The sequence below is a fragment of the Oenanthe melanoleuca genome, chromosome 4 (assembly GCF_029582105.1).
Source record: "Oenanthe melanoleuca isolate GR-GAL-2019-014 chromosome 4, OMel1.0, whole genome shotgun sequence".
Taxonomy (NCBI): Eukaryota; Metazoa; Chordata; class Aves; order Passeriformes; family Muscicapidae; genus Oenanthe; species Oenanthe melanoleuca.
Genome location: NC_079337.1, coordinates 47,260,520 through 47,274,751, shown reverse-complemented (window position 1 = coordinate 47,274,751; position 14,232 = coordinate 47,260,520). Strand labels below are relative to the sequence as shown.

Below are 14,232 nucleotides of genomic sequence, written 5' to 3'. Positions count from 1 at the left end.
TACCTTCTCCATAGCAGCAAGGCAGCAGCAATTTGGTCAGTGACCAGCCAGTGCACCCAGCACACCCCTGGCTCCACTGCTCCCAGCAATGGAGCTCCTTGCTCACAGCAGGGTACAAAGGCAGGATTTTGTGTCCCACTAGAAAGGGATGTACAGGACAGTTTGTTTTCAGTGTGCATGATTTGTGTATGACTGCACATCCTGTGTCAAAGCTTGCTACCTGACAGAGATGTAATCACTCAGTTACTCACCATTACCTATCAACTACCAGGATTCACTTCAGTTTTTCACAACCTCTGCTAAAAAATCCTTACAGCAGGCAATCGCAAGTACTCATATTCCCCTTTAACAAGCTCCTGAAGTCACTACTCTCTCCAGCAGCAGCCCTTTCTAGGCTCCTCAGGCATTTCCTAAGGAAGTCACTGTCCCTCCTGACCAATGGCACAGCAGAGTCTACTCAACACTACACCAAAAATGACCAGCTTTGTTACCGATTTCCAATTTAGCTGCAGAATTAAAAAACAAAAAGAATAATCCAGGTTTCCAAGCCATGCATTTCCTCTCCTAGAAAATGATTCCCACAGTTGTAATCTACTATTTAGATGACTTGCTGGAAAAGGCATATTCATTCATGCTGATTCAGAGCCAAGAATCTTCCTCCTTGTTACAAGAGTTATGTTTTCTTCATAACACAGGATAAAACTATTCCTTATCCCAAAGAGCCTTCTCCAGACCCTGATTTCCCACAGATGACAAAAAAAACCAATTAAAAATACAAGCCAAAAAGTATTCCATCAGACACTCATCACTGTAAAGGAAGAACAAAAATACCCACACTCCGCATGACTGTTCCAGGCAAGGAAATTAATCAGCCAAGATTTTGTCCCAAGGTCACTGTATGAGGATGGCTCTTCCTTTAAGTGCTAGGCCATCTGCACTCTTATTTTAACTAAATGCAATTATGCCAGCAGAAAATAGTTTTAAACACAAGACAGACAACTCATTCAGGCGTTCAGAAAATACTGAAGCACGAGACGGCAGGATGAAGATACGGAGGATCTAGAACAAACTGGAGGAGCACACCTCCGAGCCAGAGGACACAGCAAAGCTGCAGCAGCCACCGAAACTCAGCTTTGGGGGAAAGGCAGCAGATCTTGGTGAAGCAATGAAACTTGCAGCAGATAGTGTTGCCCTGAACAACTGACTGCAGATACCATTTACCATGTACAGCCACCAGCAGCATCCACAACAGACTAAACCTACCAGTGCATCATCACTGCAGAGTTGGGGTTTTGTTATTTTGTGTTTAAAGCCAGAAGTACACTTACCCTCCCTAGCAAGCACAAGCCCAGCCAAGAATTATAAAACATTGCAAACAAGCAGGCAAAGCAGTGAATACAATCCGCTACACTTTCCAATTTATCTGTCTCTCTAACCTCAACGAAAAGCAGCTCCGTGGCTGCCTTGGGACCCAAGTAAATTCCTGACAACTTCCAAGACGCATTCACGGGGTCCAAGTTTTGTTCCGAGCACTGTATTTTTTCAATGCTCCCATTTGTAGCCCCTCATGCAACACTCGAGTACGATTCAATTCCAGAGCTCATTTGCTCATTCTACTAATTAAAAAAAGAAAAAAGAAGAAGAAGAAGAAAGGTACTTCTACAGGCACTTTCACAATTTTCAGGCTTTTCTACCGGATCACCAGCGGCAGAACCAGCGCGGCTGCCGCCGCTATTCCGCCGCGGGAGCAGAGCCCACGCTCGCCGCAGGCTCGGCCGGCGCTCTGCAGCAGCAGCGGCAGCGCTCCTGCTCACCGGGGGAAGGCAGCGCACCGCAGGCCGGCCTCGGCCCCCCACCCCCGAGACCGGGATGCGGGAATCGCCCCGGGCAAGTGCGGCGGGACCCTGCCCTGGCCTCCCGCCCGGTGGCACCGGCAGCGAGCCGGGCGGAGCGGCGGGCGGGGGGCGCGCACCGGGGCTGTGCCGCGGCACGGGACGGGACGCGCTGTCCTGCCCTAGCCCTGTCCTGCCCTGCCCTGCGCTGCCCTCCCCGCCGCGGAGCTCACCTGCCCGCCGCTCCGCTCCGCCGCCCGCCCCGGAGGCGCCCGAAGCCGCTGCGGGATGCGGCCAGCCTTCCGGAAACGCTTCCCAGCCCGCTGCGCTTACCCAGGAAACGATTCCGGCCGCCGGCCGCCGCCGCCCCTCCTCTCCCTCCGCCCCGGCCGCCGCCCAGAGCCGCTGCCGCCGGGCGCCGCCGGGCGGGGCGAGGCGGGGCGAGGGGGCGAGAGCCGTGGCCAGTGCCGGCCCCGCTGCAGCCCGCTGCCGCCTCTCGGCTGTGCCGCACGGGGACTTCAGGTCAACAGCCCCCATCAGAGCAGATGTACCTCTGCGAAGGAGTAGAGGTTGTGTGTGACGTGGGTCTACCCCCTGAATTTTTTTTAAATTTTAGTTTATTTTCTCCTTAGGGAGAAAGAATGGTCTGGCTCGTGGTTGGTAAATATAGCAATGCCCATATCAAGGTGAGGCGGTGGTGATGCCTCTCCTAAAATGCCACCTGCTGTATCCCAGTGCTACTCTGGCAATAGTGAGAGACAGACAGGTAGCCAAGTAGGCTGGGAAGCCCTAGAAGAATATTTTGTCATTCTCTGCAATTACCTGAACGGAGGTTGTAGACAGCTCGGGGTAAATAGCAATAGCTCCCAGGTAAATAGCAATAGGACAAAAAGAAAAAGCCTCAGGTTGCATCATAGGAGGTTTATGCTGGATATTAAGGAAGATTTCTTCACTGAACAGGTTGTTAAACATTGGAACAGGCTGCCCAGGGGGATGGTAGAATCACCATCTCTAAAGGTATTTAAAAGGATGAGTAGATTTATCACCTGGGGACGTGGTTTAGAGGTGGACTTGGCATTGCTGGGTTAATGATTGGACTTCATGATCTCAGGTATCTTTTCCAGCCCTAACAATTGTATGTTTCTATGATTCTAAGAATGGTTGTGTTTCACCCAGGATATGGGCACCAAGTAGCAACATGGCAGTGGGCTGAGCACCCACATGGCTGATGAACATTAGCAAACCCCTCTCATGGATTAATGGAGTGTGCTTGGCATTGCATAGCGCTCCAGGCAGCTGTGTTCTAAGGGGTCTCAAAACTCAGGTAAACAATGTAAATGCAAAGGAACAAGGTATTCTCATGTGCAGAAAAACAGACAAGTAAATTACTAGGCCTGGCAACTTCACTGCTCTAACCTGTGTGCACTACTACAGATTACAGTTCAGATTAAATCCCTTGGCACATCTTGAGATGGATAAGCAGAGAATCACAGCAGCATCCTGGACAGTTAGAAATGAGGCTTAATAGAGTACACCCATAGGAAGGTATTTCCATTTAATGCCTTCCAAAAATGTGGAATATTGTCTGTTCTGTCAAACTAGGCTTTTGAAATTGCAGGGAAAGAAATTGGTCATTGCTAAAGCAAAAAATTCAACATAGGATGATAGTTCAGTGGAAAGCATGTAATACATCTTTTACTTTTACACCTTCTAACAATTCTAAGAGGTCCTTGAAACAGCAGATTCAAAACAATCAGCAGTAAAATAGTGTTGTATTAGAGTGACCTAAGATGTATAAGGAGGTTAAAGGAGTCTATTACAATAATGAAATTGGCATCTCATACATTTTCTTGCATGTTCTTATAAATGTAAACTAGTTTAGTAGTCCTATTGAGGTGCCCAAGTCAACTTTAAAATTTATCACACCTTTTATAACAGCAAATCTATTTATTTGCAAGAGACGATTTTTCCTATGCATTCCATAGCCTTCTTCTGTATTTTGTTCCCTGCCTTTACAATTATGTTTCTGGTAATAACAGAACACTCATGAACTGAGAACAATTTAAAGGATCATTAAAATTAATAGCAATATTATGTCTTTAATTAGAAAGGTTTATGATTTTAGAATATCATATTGACATCCACCAGCCTAAAGAACAGAAAAAAAATTGTAATTATAAGTACTACATTGATGAACAAGAAGAAAGAACAATTAGGCAAAGACATACAACAATTAGGGAAAGTAATTCAGAGCAAAGCACCCAGAAATTATACTTTAATATTTAATAACTTACTCTTAAATTGTATTGTTCTTTTTTGTAGTGGTACCCACTTTTTCCATTTGTCTTACAGTGGGGCATGATTTAATCTCCTAACACTTTTATAAGCTAAAACTCACATTTTAATTGATATTTTTAGGCCCAAGACAATGACAATGGCCCAAAAAAGCCCCCAAATAGTTATAATGTTCTGTAATAAAATCATGTTATCGTGACTAGTTTCAAAAGGACCAATGACCTCCTGAGACATCCAAAGGTGATTCATCAAATTCCAGCATTTGCAAATCAGGTTGCTTTCCTCTTCAACAAAGCACATTATCCAGCAGGAGGGAAAGCTTTTATGCTTTGACAGCATACTGGAAAAGAACTCTCCCTGGAATATGCACTATATCTACTGAAGAGATGCAAGACAATTAGCAGGTTACCAAGATTATTAGTGAATAGCCTATTAATAAATTTCACTGACAGAAATGCCCAGGCAAGGTACTCAGAAATTCAAGTTCCTTTAATAAAAATAAGCATAATAACACTGCATTGTGGTTTTCACTATGTGGTTAGAGTTATGATTAATATTTAGTTACATAGTCTATATAATGCACATTGGATTGCAGTGTAGTAAGCAGTGCCATAAAAATGAAGTGTTGGGGAAACAGAATAAGGAATTTCATATACATCCTAAATGGACAGCTGCCCAATACACTCACTTCTTGGGAACATTTCTGTGTGGATGCAGTGCCTGCCTAGGCTTAGCAAGTCTCATCAAATATTTCATAGAATCATAGAATATCATTATTTGAAAGGGTCCCACAAGGAGAATCAAAGTCCAACTCTTGGGCACTTATTCCTTTACTTAAGACACAAACATGTTGTGGAATAGTGTTTATAAACAACAGGGGGGAAAGGAAAGAGATATTATCAGTTCATACCAAAAGAATTTCATTATCATCTTGCTGTTCCTGTGTATGAACTATTGACTGCATTTTTATTTTTGTCAAAATCTCTCCAACTTTGCAACAAGAACAACAGTCCATAGGAATCTCCATTGGCAAGTAAACCTCTGCAACTGACTTTCCCCCCTGCCACACGGGTTTGCAGGCCTTGCATCAGGACTGTGCTCTGGGGAGGAGTTCATAGTTTATCCCCTGCTTTCTTCTATGTAGTAGCTTTTTTACTTATGGATTAGTCTGTGTAGAGGGATAGTTACAGTACTCAATGATGCCATCTCTCTTACTGCAGAGGACAGCAGGAAAGTGGTGACTATGAAATAAGCAAGGCTACCATCTAGTGGTGCCACTGTGCTTCCATAGCACAGAGAAATCTGTACCATCTTTGGCTGAATATATTGATCCTAAACACAGCAACCTAACTAAGAAATTTTGGGTATAGCAGAATGGTTGGAAAATTTTCTCTATTTTCATGCAGCTACATTAAGTCTCCATTTTAAATACAAAATCAAATCATTTTCCAGAAAAAGCAAAACCACCACACACAGTGCACCTACAGCTGGGAGATTTAAGAATTAGACTTGCAGCATGCAATTTTTTATTAAAGGCTTGAACATGCTTGGAGGGTTCATTTCCCCAGATTCATTGCTTCTCCAGACCCATGCAAAAGCCTGTATCACTCCCATTATTTTGAATTCCCACCTCCTTAGTGCTCCCTGGGCTAGCATATAGTGAAAGGTTAGTTCTGCCATGAACAAACTGTCCTGTGCTATTTATAGAGAAGCAAAGGCCACAAGACATCAGTCTCAGATAAGATTATTCCAGTAGTTAAACCAGGAACTAAATCAAGGGCTCCTGCTATACTCATGGAGCTGTATTAGCTATCTCAGGCACATTGCCACTACCTTAACCTAGGCTGTATGGGAACAAGTGCAAGTGGAGCAATTTGTAGGCCAGCAGTTCTCTGATATCTTGGCATGCCAAGCAAGGTAGAATAATTTTGGAGTTTTTCTCTAGCTCTTCAGGAATCCAAAGCCTTGCATCCAGGAATGGTTGCAAAGTAACTATAAATGATCTCTTAGACATCTGTCTAGATGTAATTCTCTGATCTCTCCTTTCTCTGCCTGTTACACAGAGGTATATTGAGATTTTCTGCAGGGAGGGTGAAGGAAGGGTGGCCTGACCTGACTGGCCTCCAGGGATATAAACTCCTTGGTTATGTGGTGAATTTACCCAGCCCACCCACTCATCCAAACAGGGGCAGCTTCATTTTTTTATTGTTACAGGCAGGTTCTGAGCAGTGCAAGCAGGGTGGCTGTGCTTGCTCACAAATAATCACCATATTTGAAACAGGAGAAGTTCGAACTGACCACTGCAGGTGAACAGTCCATTTGGGATTTCCTTCTAGCTGGAAGGGCCAGATGGGGAAAGCTGCTGTTTGTAACAAAAAAGCTGCTATTCATGCAGAGTTTCTGAATGCTACAGTAGCTGCTTAGGCACTGCTGGAAGCCAGTAGCTGCTTTCAGAGCTGACTTTTCTGCAAACTCCGCTTACTCTTTTATGTGACTCTGCTGGACAAAAATACTCAAAAGCTGCCACAGAGCAAGGCCTGTAATTATAGGTAGACAAATAAAGAGAAAAGCTCACACTTTCAAAGCTGACATCTAGCTAGACTTTTTTGCCTTTGCTGCTTAAAATGGGAACTACAGCCCTGATGGGCACTGAAACATATGAGCACCAATATTTTCCTGCAACTGAGAAATAGGAACACAACAGAGATTTTTCAACGTAATTTGCATTTGAGACTATAAATATTTTGTTGTTCAAAAAGCACAAAATAAAGCACAGCTTGGAAGTTTTAGGAAAACACCTCTCCATTGTCAGCAGCTGCTGTGCTTCAGGCCTGCTGCTCTGGCATCTTGAAGCTTTCCCTGGAAGAACCTCGCTGCAGGTTCTGCCCAACAGGCAGCCAAGGATGATGTATCAGCAGAGCTCCCATTGTTTCAGGCCAGAATGGCTGACCCACTCATGTTATATATGGGGCTTTGAGAAACCTGCCTGGTATAGTTGAAGGTGTTGCTGCCCATTGCAGGGGGTTTGAGATGTCTCTCAGAGATTTTTCACTAGTCTTGGGAATCTAGAGAAGTCACAGTTGACTGGAAGCTGGCAAATGTTTTTCCAATTTTCAACAAAGGCAAGAAGGATGACGCTAGAAACTACAAACTTGTCGTTCTTACTTCAGTGCCTGGTAAAATTATGGAGAAAATTGTTTTGGGAATTATTAAAAAATATTTGAAGGACAACATGGTCATTGGTCAGAGCCAGCATGGCTTCGTGAGGAGACAGTCCTGTTTCACTAACTTAATTTGCTTTTGTGGCAAGTTAACTCACCTAGGTAATCAAGGGAAGCCAGTTGATGTAATCTCTTTGGATTTCAGTAAAGCTTTCCACATTGTCCCTCAAGTACCCTTCTGGACAAAATGTCCAGCCCACAGCTGGATAAACACATCATGGGATGGGTGAACAACTGGATCAGAAGTCAGGCTCATAGGGTTACAGTGAATGGGGTGACATCAGAGTGAGAACCTGTCACTAGTGGGGCTCCACAGGGCTCTAATTTAGAGCCAGCACTCTTCAACATCCTTATAATTGACTTGGACGCGGGATCTGAAAGTAAAGTAAGTTTACCAACAGTACTAAATTGTGGGGAGCTGTTGACTCCCTGGAAGGCAGAGCAGCCCTGCAGAGAGACCTGGACAAATTAGAGGACTGGACAATTACCAACTGCAGGGAAGTGATGAATTCTGGACCTGGATTAAACATACAAACTGGGGAATGAGATGCTGGTAAATAGCACCATGGAAAGAGACCTCTGTGTCCTGGTCAGTGGGAAGGTGAACATGAGCCAGCAGTGCCCTGGCAGCCAGGAGGGTCAACCCTGTCCTGGGGGCATCAGGCACAGCATGGCCAGCAGGGCAAGGTTCCACCCTGCTCTGCACTGGTGCAGCCTCACCTTAAATATTGTGTGCAGTTTGGGTCACCACAACACATGAAGACTATAAAGCTATTAGAGAGTGTCCAAAGGAGGGCTGTGAAGATTGGTGAAGCATCTTGAGGGGGAGCCATACAAAAGCTCTGCAAGGCACTTGGTGTTCAGCCTGGAACAAGAGGAGACTGAGGGATAATCACATTGCAGTTACAACTTTCTCATGAGGGGAAGAGGAGGGGCTGACACTGATCTCACTCTGATCTCACTGATCTCTTCTCTATGGTGACCAGGGACAGAACTTTAGGAAACAGGATGAAGCTGTGTCAGGGGAGGTTTAAGCTGGATATTAGGAAAAGGTTCTTCACCCAGAGGGTGGTTGGGCACTGGAACAGGCTCCCCAGAGAAGTTGTCACAGACTTCAAGAAGCATTTGGAAAATGTTCACAGACACATGGTGTGATTGTTGGGATTGTCCTGTGTAGGGCCAGGAGCTGGACTTTGATGATCCTTGTGGGTTTCTTCCAACTCAGGATATTCTATGGTTCTATCACCCTTACTAGATGATCTTTAAGGTCTCTTCCAATCCAAACTATTCTAGAATTCTTTGATTCTGTGTTATGCATATATACAAACTCACATCCACTACACATGCACATTACTACACTACAATACACATTAAGAGGTACAGAAAGCTAAGATAAAGTGGAAACGCTAGGTTTGCTAACAGCAGAAGGCCAGTGCTTTGTCTCTGAAACAAGAGAGACAAAAGTCCAGTGTCTAATGTCCTAAATACAGCTAGAAAAGCCCAGGCTGCAAATGCACTCAATGGGAATTCTGCCCTATGTGTATAAACATACACAGGAAAGGGCAGCATGTAGAATGTGATAGAGCCCCATTGTTTTTCTGATCCATAGTGTAGTTTCCCTCACAATCTAAATATTTTTCTCCACTGAGACAGGGATTTGTTTCAGTGTGTATATTCGTAACTACTCTCCTCCACTGAAACAATATGGCTCAAGGTCCAAATGATGGTGTTCTTCATACCAACATGTGCTTTGGGTAAACAATACAGAACAGCACTTGTTAAACTGAGAGAAGTTTCTCTATCAGTGATGAACACTGTGTAAATACTTCTCTAAAGGTGGATGTTTAGAAATACTCTTCTCCTTGTGTAGTGTGAAAACATTTCTGAAGCAGACAGGGAAAAAATCCTCCCTTTCTCTGCTCTGAGATATGGTGATCTGAAGGTGTACAGGAGGCACTGTAGTGTTAGGTCCTAAGAGTAGCTGGGTCAAAGGCAGCTTGATGTTTCCCAACCGGATTTGTTTCACTGTGTTTTTAATGTTAATTGCTTGCAGTTGAGCCCAGACTAGTAGCCCTGTTCCAGCAGGGAGATCCCCAGCAGTGTCAGAGCAGCTGGGCCCATGCTGCTGCGCTCAGCTGGTAAGAGCAGCATGTACAGGACAAGTGCTTTGCATTAGCGACACACTGGGTGGTCACCACATGTAAAACACTTTGTGTCAGCATTATAACTTAACCAAAGGGTTATGTCCTGCCAGATGTACTTCTGGAAAGTGGCTTTAATGTAAGGTTAAGTCTTTCATTCTTACACATTTTGAAATCAAAGCCTTGACTTGTAAGTACAAGTGAATAACTACTGTTATTTGTCGTTAACACAGGAATTGGTACAGCAAAGACTTTGGAGATCTTGTTGTCTAAAAAACACAATCTGCTAGCATGACTAAGGGATGCATTTAATGCTTCTATATGGTGTTACAGGGTGGAGGAGCAAGAGCAGCTTGGATCTAGGCCTGTGAGGCTTTCTATCTAATATGGTCACAGTGAGAAATTGTCAAAGCTGTGCTGCTCTTAGTCACTTCTGAGTCACTGCCCTGCCAGGCTTGCACACCAAGTATATGTAGAGGCTAGGAATTCTAAGGTATGCCTTGGGAGTGATTAAGAAGAGGTAGTTTGACACAGTCTCAAATGCAGAAAATGTCTTTCCCATGCAACCCTCTTCAGGACAGGACTAGATAGGGCAGACTGAGGGCAATCCAGGGACACCAAGCTCTTGGCTTCACTCACTGGACTGGCAGCAGCTCTGTGCCAAGTGAAGTAGGTCTAACAGAAGAACCATGCTTGAACATCTCATAGACTTTCTGTAGCTAAAGCTTTAGATCAGAGCACTTCTCTAATTAAAAACAAAATCCCCACACTTCTCAAGAATGTGCATGTGTTGATTAGGAAGCAAATCCTTTGGCACAAGTCAGTGGAAATATTGTGCTACATCTGTCCTTGTTGATATGTGGGAGCTCAGGGTAGCTTGTATTACCCAGGACATTTTTGTTATACAAGTGAAGATTTTAGAGACCATGGTAAGCTGAGCACAACTTATTTCAGAATTTCTGTAAGTGGGGGTGAACATATACATGAAGATGAGGTGGAGACAGTTGACCAGAAGACTACTCATAAGATATAGGAGGAATACAGGACCATGTGAGTTACATGAGAAAAGCAACCATCTTTCAGGATTCTGTGACTGAATTAGCTAAAAGAAAAAGAAAAAAAGGCTTTGTTGTTCACTGATTTCAAGTGTTAACTACTTTAAATTTGTATACAAAAGATAGGATGAAGGAATGCCTTTTACATCACTGTCAATCTGTTCTTAATTCTCCCAAAGAGAAGATAGCTGATATCCAGGACACAGTATAAGATGGTTTGTTGTGCTGACCTGGAGTAGTTACAAGATTTCACAGTAAACCCCCTGCACATGAGAGTCCTTGTCTATCAGTGCCTCTGTTGTCATGCAAGCTGGACAAGCCCCTTTTTCTTTTTTCTTCAACAGACACAAAATCCCTTGCTATTCTCTTCTGGCACAGCCTTCTTCATCCAACTTCTCCCTACCTATACTTCTCCCTTCTTCATCCAACAACAGGCTAGCCAATTTCTTCATTTTCCCCTCACATTTCCCCCAGAAACACCAAAGCTACACTAGCATGTAAAGAGAGCACAGGTGACAATAGACTTGATCCAGAGCTTAGATCCTCAGCAGTTCCTTAAGGTGTATATTCTGCCCTTTCCCTGAAAAGGTTTAATTCTAGAAGTTGGAGGCTGCGGATACAAAGGGGTATTTGGGAGGTGGCTTGTGCCTTTTTCTCAGCACCCCATAAGCCTGAGGAAGTGCATCTCTACTAGTGTAAAAGTACTGCTGAGTCAATATCTTGATATCCTTTCAACTGTCCAACAACATTTCTCATCACTCCTTGTTTTCTCCAACTCTTCTCCAGCTTAAGAGTGGCTACTGCTCCAGAGCTGATTTGAAGCAGCCTTTTGTTTTGTTTCACAAGAAACTCATCCTAAGGTAAGCTCTTCCAGCAGTCCCAGAGCTCAGGGAGAGATTAATGCTTTTTGGGTGCTATTGTATGGCTGTCGAGCATGCAGAAACAAATCTAAGGATAGGCTTTGCTAAGTTGTTACTTAGAAGAAACTGAAGACTTCAGGGGAGAAGCAGACTGGGGTTACCCCAGATGGCCTGGCACAACACAGTGCTGGGAAAGAGACACACAGTTTGTACTAGAGAGTCTATTACAAGAGTCAAGTGCTGCTATTTGCATCTCTCACAACCAATAGTTTAAAATCACATGGCTCATCTTGTTTAATTTTGTGCCTGTGAATCTGAGGAAAGCATTGTCTGGATTAAAATGTAAATAGGTATGCAAGTCCTAATCACAGATCATCCAAGTATTACATGAGAATTAAAATTCATTATCAGCTATTACATATATTATGCTAAATTACTGCACAGACTGAGGTCCTCTTGAAATGTGTATTTTACATCTCTAGATAAAAGCACTAATCCTAAGAATGTGTAAGTCAACAAAACAAAGAGAAAGGAAGCAGGGATTGTTCTCTTCTACAGGAAGAGATGGATTATTCCTGCCTATAGAAGAAAAAGGATAGATTGCTAACATCACTAAAGAAACCATTTGAGTGAAAGGAGACAGATGCTGGTTGCTCATGTGCCAGTATACTGTTTTTCTTATCCATTGAGACCAGCCTTGCAAGCTTTCATATCTTTCATGACCAGATAGTATATAATTTCACTGGAAACTAAGAGAGCCTTGTCAACAAGGATGTCCCTCCTACCTTTCTTTGTGAAAAGAGGAAGAAATCACTCTGTTTGCCCTACTTCTACCATGAAACAAAGCATGCTATTTCTGTGCTTCTGATAGATACCATCAGTATTTGGTGGACATGATTTTGCAGAGGAATTAAGAGAAGAATCATCAGCATCCTGCCAGATCTGGAATCAAGGAAATCATGGCTGCACTCTTTAGAATTGAGAGTCTCAAGGCAAGCCTTCAAAGCTACATTTCAGCAATTTAACACTTCCACCTACAGACTTCCAGAAGAGCTCTTGCATTCTGTAGAACACGTACTTTACCTGCTGGTGGACTTGGCTGTAGTTCAGAGCAATTGCAGAGTCACTGCTAGCAGTCAATACACACAAAGGCAGCCCTTGGCAGAGCAGCCCCTTCCATCAGCCTGACACTTTTATCTGCATTGCTTCTGTTACCCCTCTCCAGCTGGTCTTCATCTCAGGTCAGACACAGAGTTCACATCCTTCAGTATGTCTCCACCTCAGAAGCCTTTAATTATTCCATCTCCTAGCCAAAAGGAATGCTTGTGGTGGACAAGGGAATACAATAACATAAATTTTCTACCCTTTACAATAAGTAAAGAAAGATTTGGGGTTCCCCCCGCCCCCAACCCGCCATTTCCAACTCACCTCTGAGCTGCTTTGAATTTCTTTCATTTGCAAGTCTCCTGCTTGACTGTTGAGATGTTTCAGCCCAGAGCTCCTGGCCCATGGACCTGGAGAGCAGCAGCTGACAGCTGACTAGTGACTGGACTTAGACTTCCCCATGCTGGGCTGCATGATTCCTCACATAAGTACTAAAATGAATGTGGGTGCAATTCAGAAACGAACAGATGTCTCTCTTCCTGCTCAAATCTTTCATGGACCCAGGCACTATAAAAGCACTCAATTGCTTGGCCTATTGATCCCTCTGATCTTCTAATTAAAGGCTGGGGCACTCTCATGCAGGAATTGCTGCTGTGCTCCAGACAATTTACCAGAAGAGAAGGGGGGATGTTATAGCCTTACACAGATTCCTGACACCCCCTGTCCCTGCAGTGGCCTCAGACGTGTTTTATGTTTGGTACCTTGTGATTCAGTGTACAGGTTCTGGCTGGGATGAAGTTAGTTTTCTCCATAGCACCTGTCACAATGCTGTGTTTTGAATCTGTGTAAGGGCTAGGATCAGGATTTAGAGCAGCATAATCCTGCCATTCCAGGGAGACATTTGTTCCCTTCACACTTTTCTCTCTGGGCCACAGCTTCAGCCCAGAGCTGCCTTTAGAGCTAGGGTTGAGACCCACAAAGTTTCCAGCTTCAGGGACACTGTCACAGCATGAGGCTTGCCAAAGGAAGCATGGCACTGAATCATTGCTCTGTCCACATGCAAGGACGCTGCATTTGTGTGTAAACCAATGCCTCTCAAGCACACTGCTACGGTAAAACTGCAGGATTTATCTCAGCCAGGATTTAGTCTCAAGCAGGACTTACCCCCAAGCCAGTGGAGGGACTTACTGTAAGTCAGCACAGTTATCTCAAACACCTTCTATTCACTGTAGGGTAAATGCAAATGTGTAGTTACCAGGAGAATGGTGACATGTAGTAAATCCTTTGGCTCCAGCACCTGCACAGCCATGTACCTGCATCCTGCTGCCCTGGGCAGCCAGCTATGGACAATAATTGTTTGTTTTGAAGGTAGGGAGTAGGGAATTAAGGAGGTTTCCAGGAATGGGTTTGGACTGCCTCAGAGTCTGGATTTTGGCAGGACAATAGGAAAATTATTTTCTAAAGAATAGTACACAGCCTTAGCTTCCATTTCAGGAGCTCTGCATTGTCTAAGGCCAGCTTTGCCTCCTTTACTACCCTACTTGTTATAGGTGCTTCTGTTTGGAGATCCTCTGAACTCAGGAACAGGCCTTAATTATAGGTCTAGTTCTTATGTAAACCTTCAACTGGAATATGGTGAAGAGGTATATACTGACACCAAGTCCTACATCTAAGAGAAAGCAATCTGCCAAAAGATCGTATATGTAACAAAGATTCCTCTGTCC

The 14,232-nt window shown here is 44.0% G+C and overlaps 1 protein-coding gene across 3 annotated transcripts in view; it reads right to left on the bottom strand.

Moving 5' to 3' along the window:
* The window catches only part of APBB2 (amyloid beta precursor protein binding family B member 2), a 157,493-nt gene extending 155,285 nt beyond the window's left edge, over positions 1–2,208 (bottom strand). For all 3 annotated transcript variants that reach the window (XM_056489499.1, XM_056489506.1, XM_056489500.1), the window contains exon 1: positions 2,166–2,208. The gene's annotated coding sequence lies outside the window, so the exon portion shown is untranslated. The remainder of the gene's footprint in view (positions 1–2,165) is intronic.
* Positions 2,209–14,232: the final 12,024 nt, after the last annotated feature.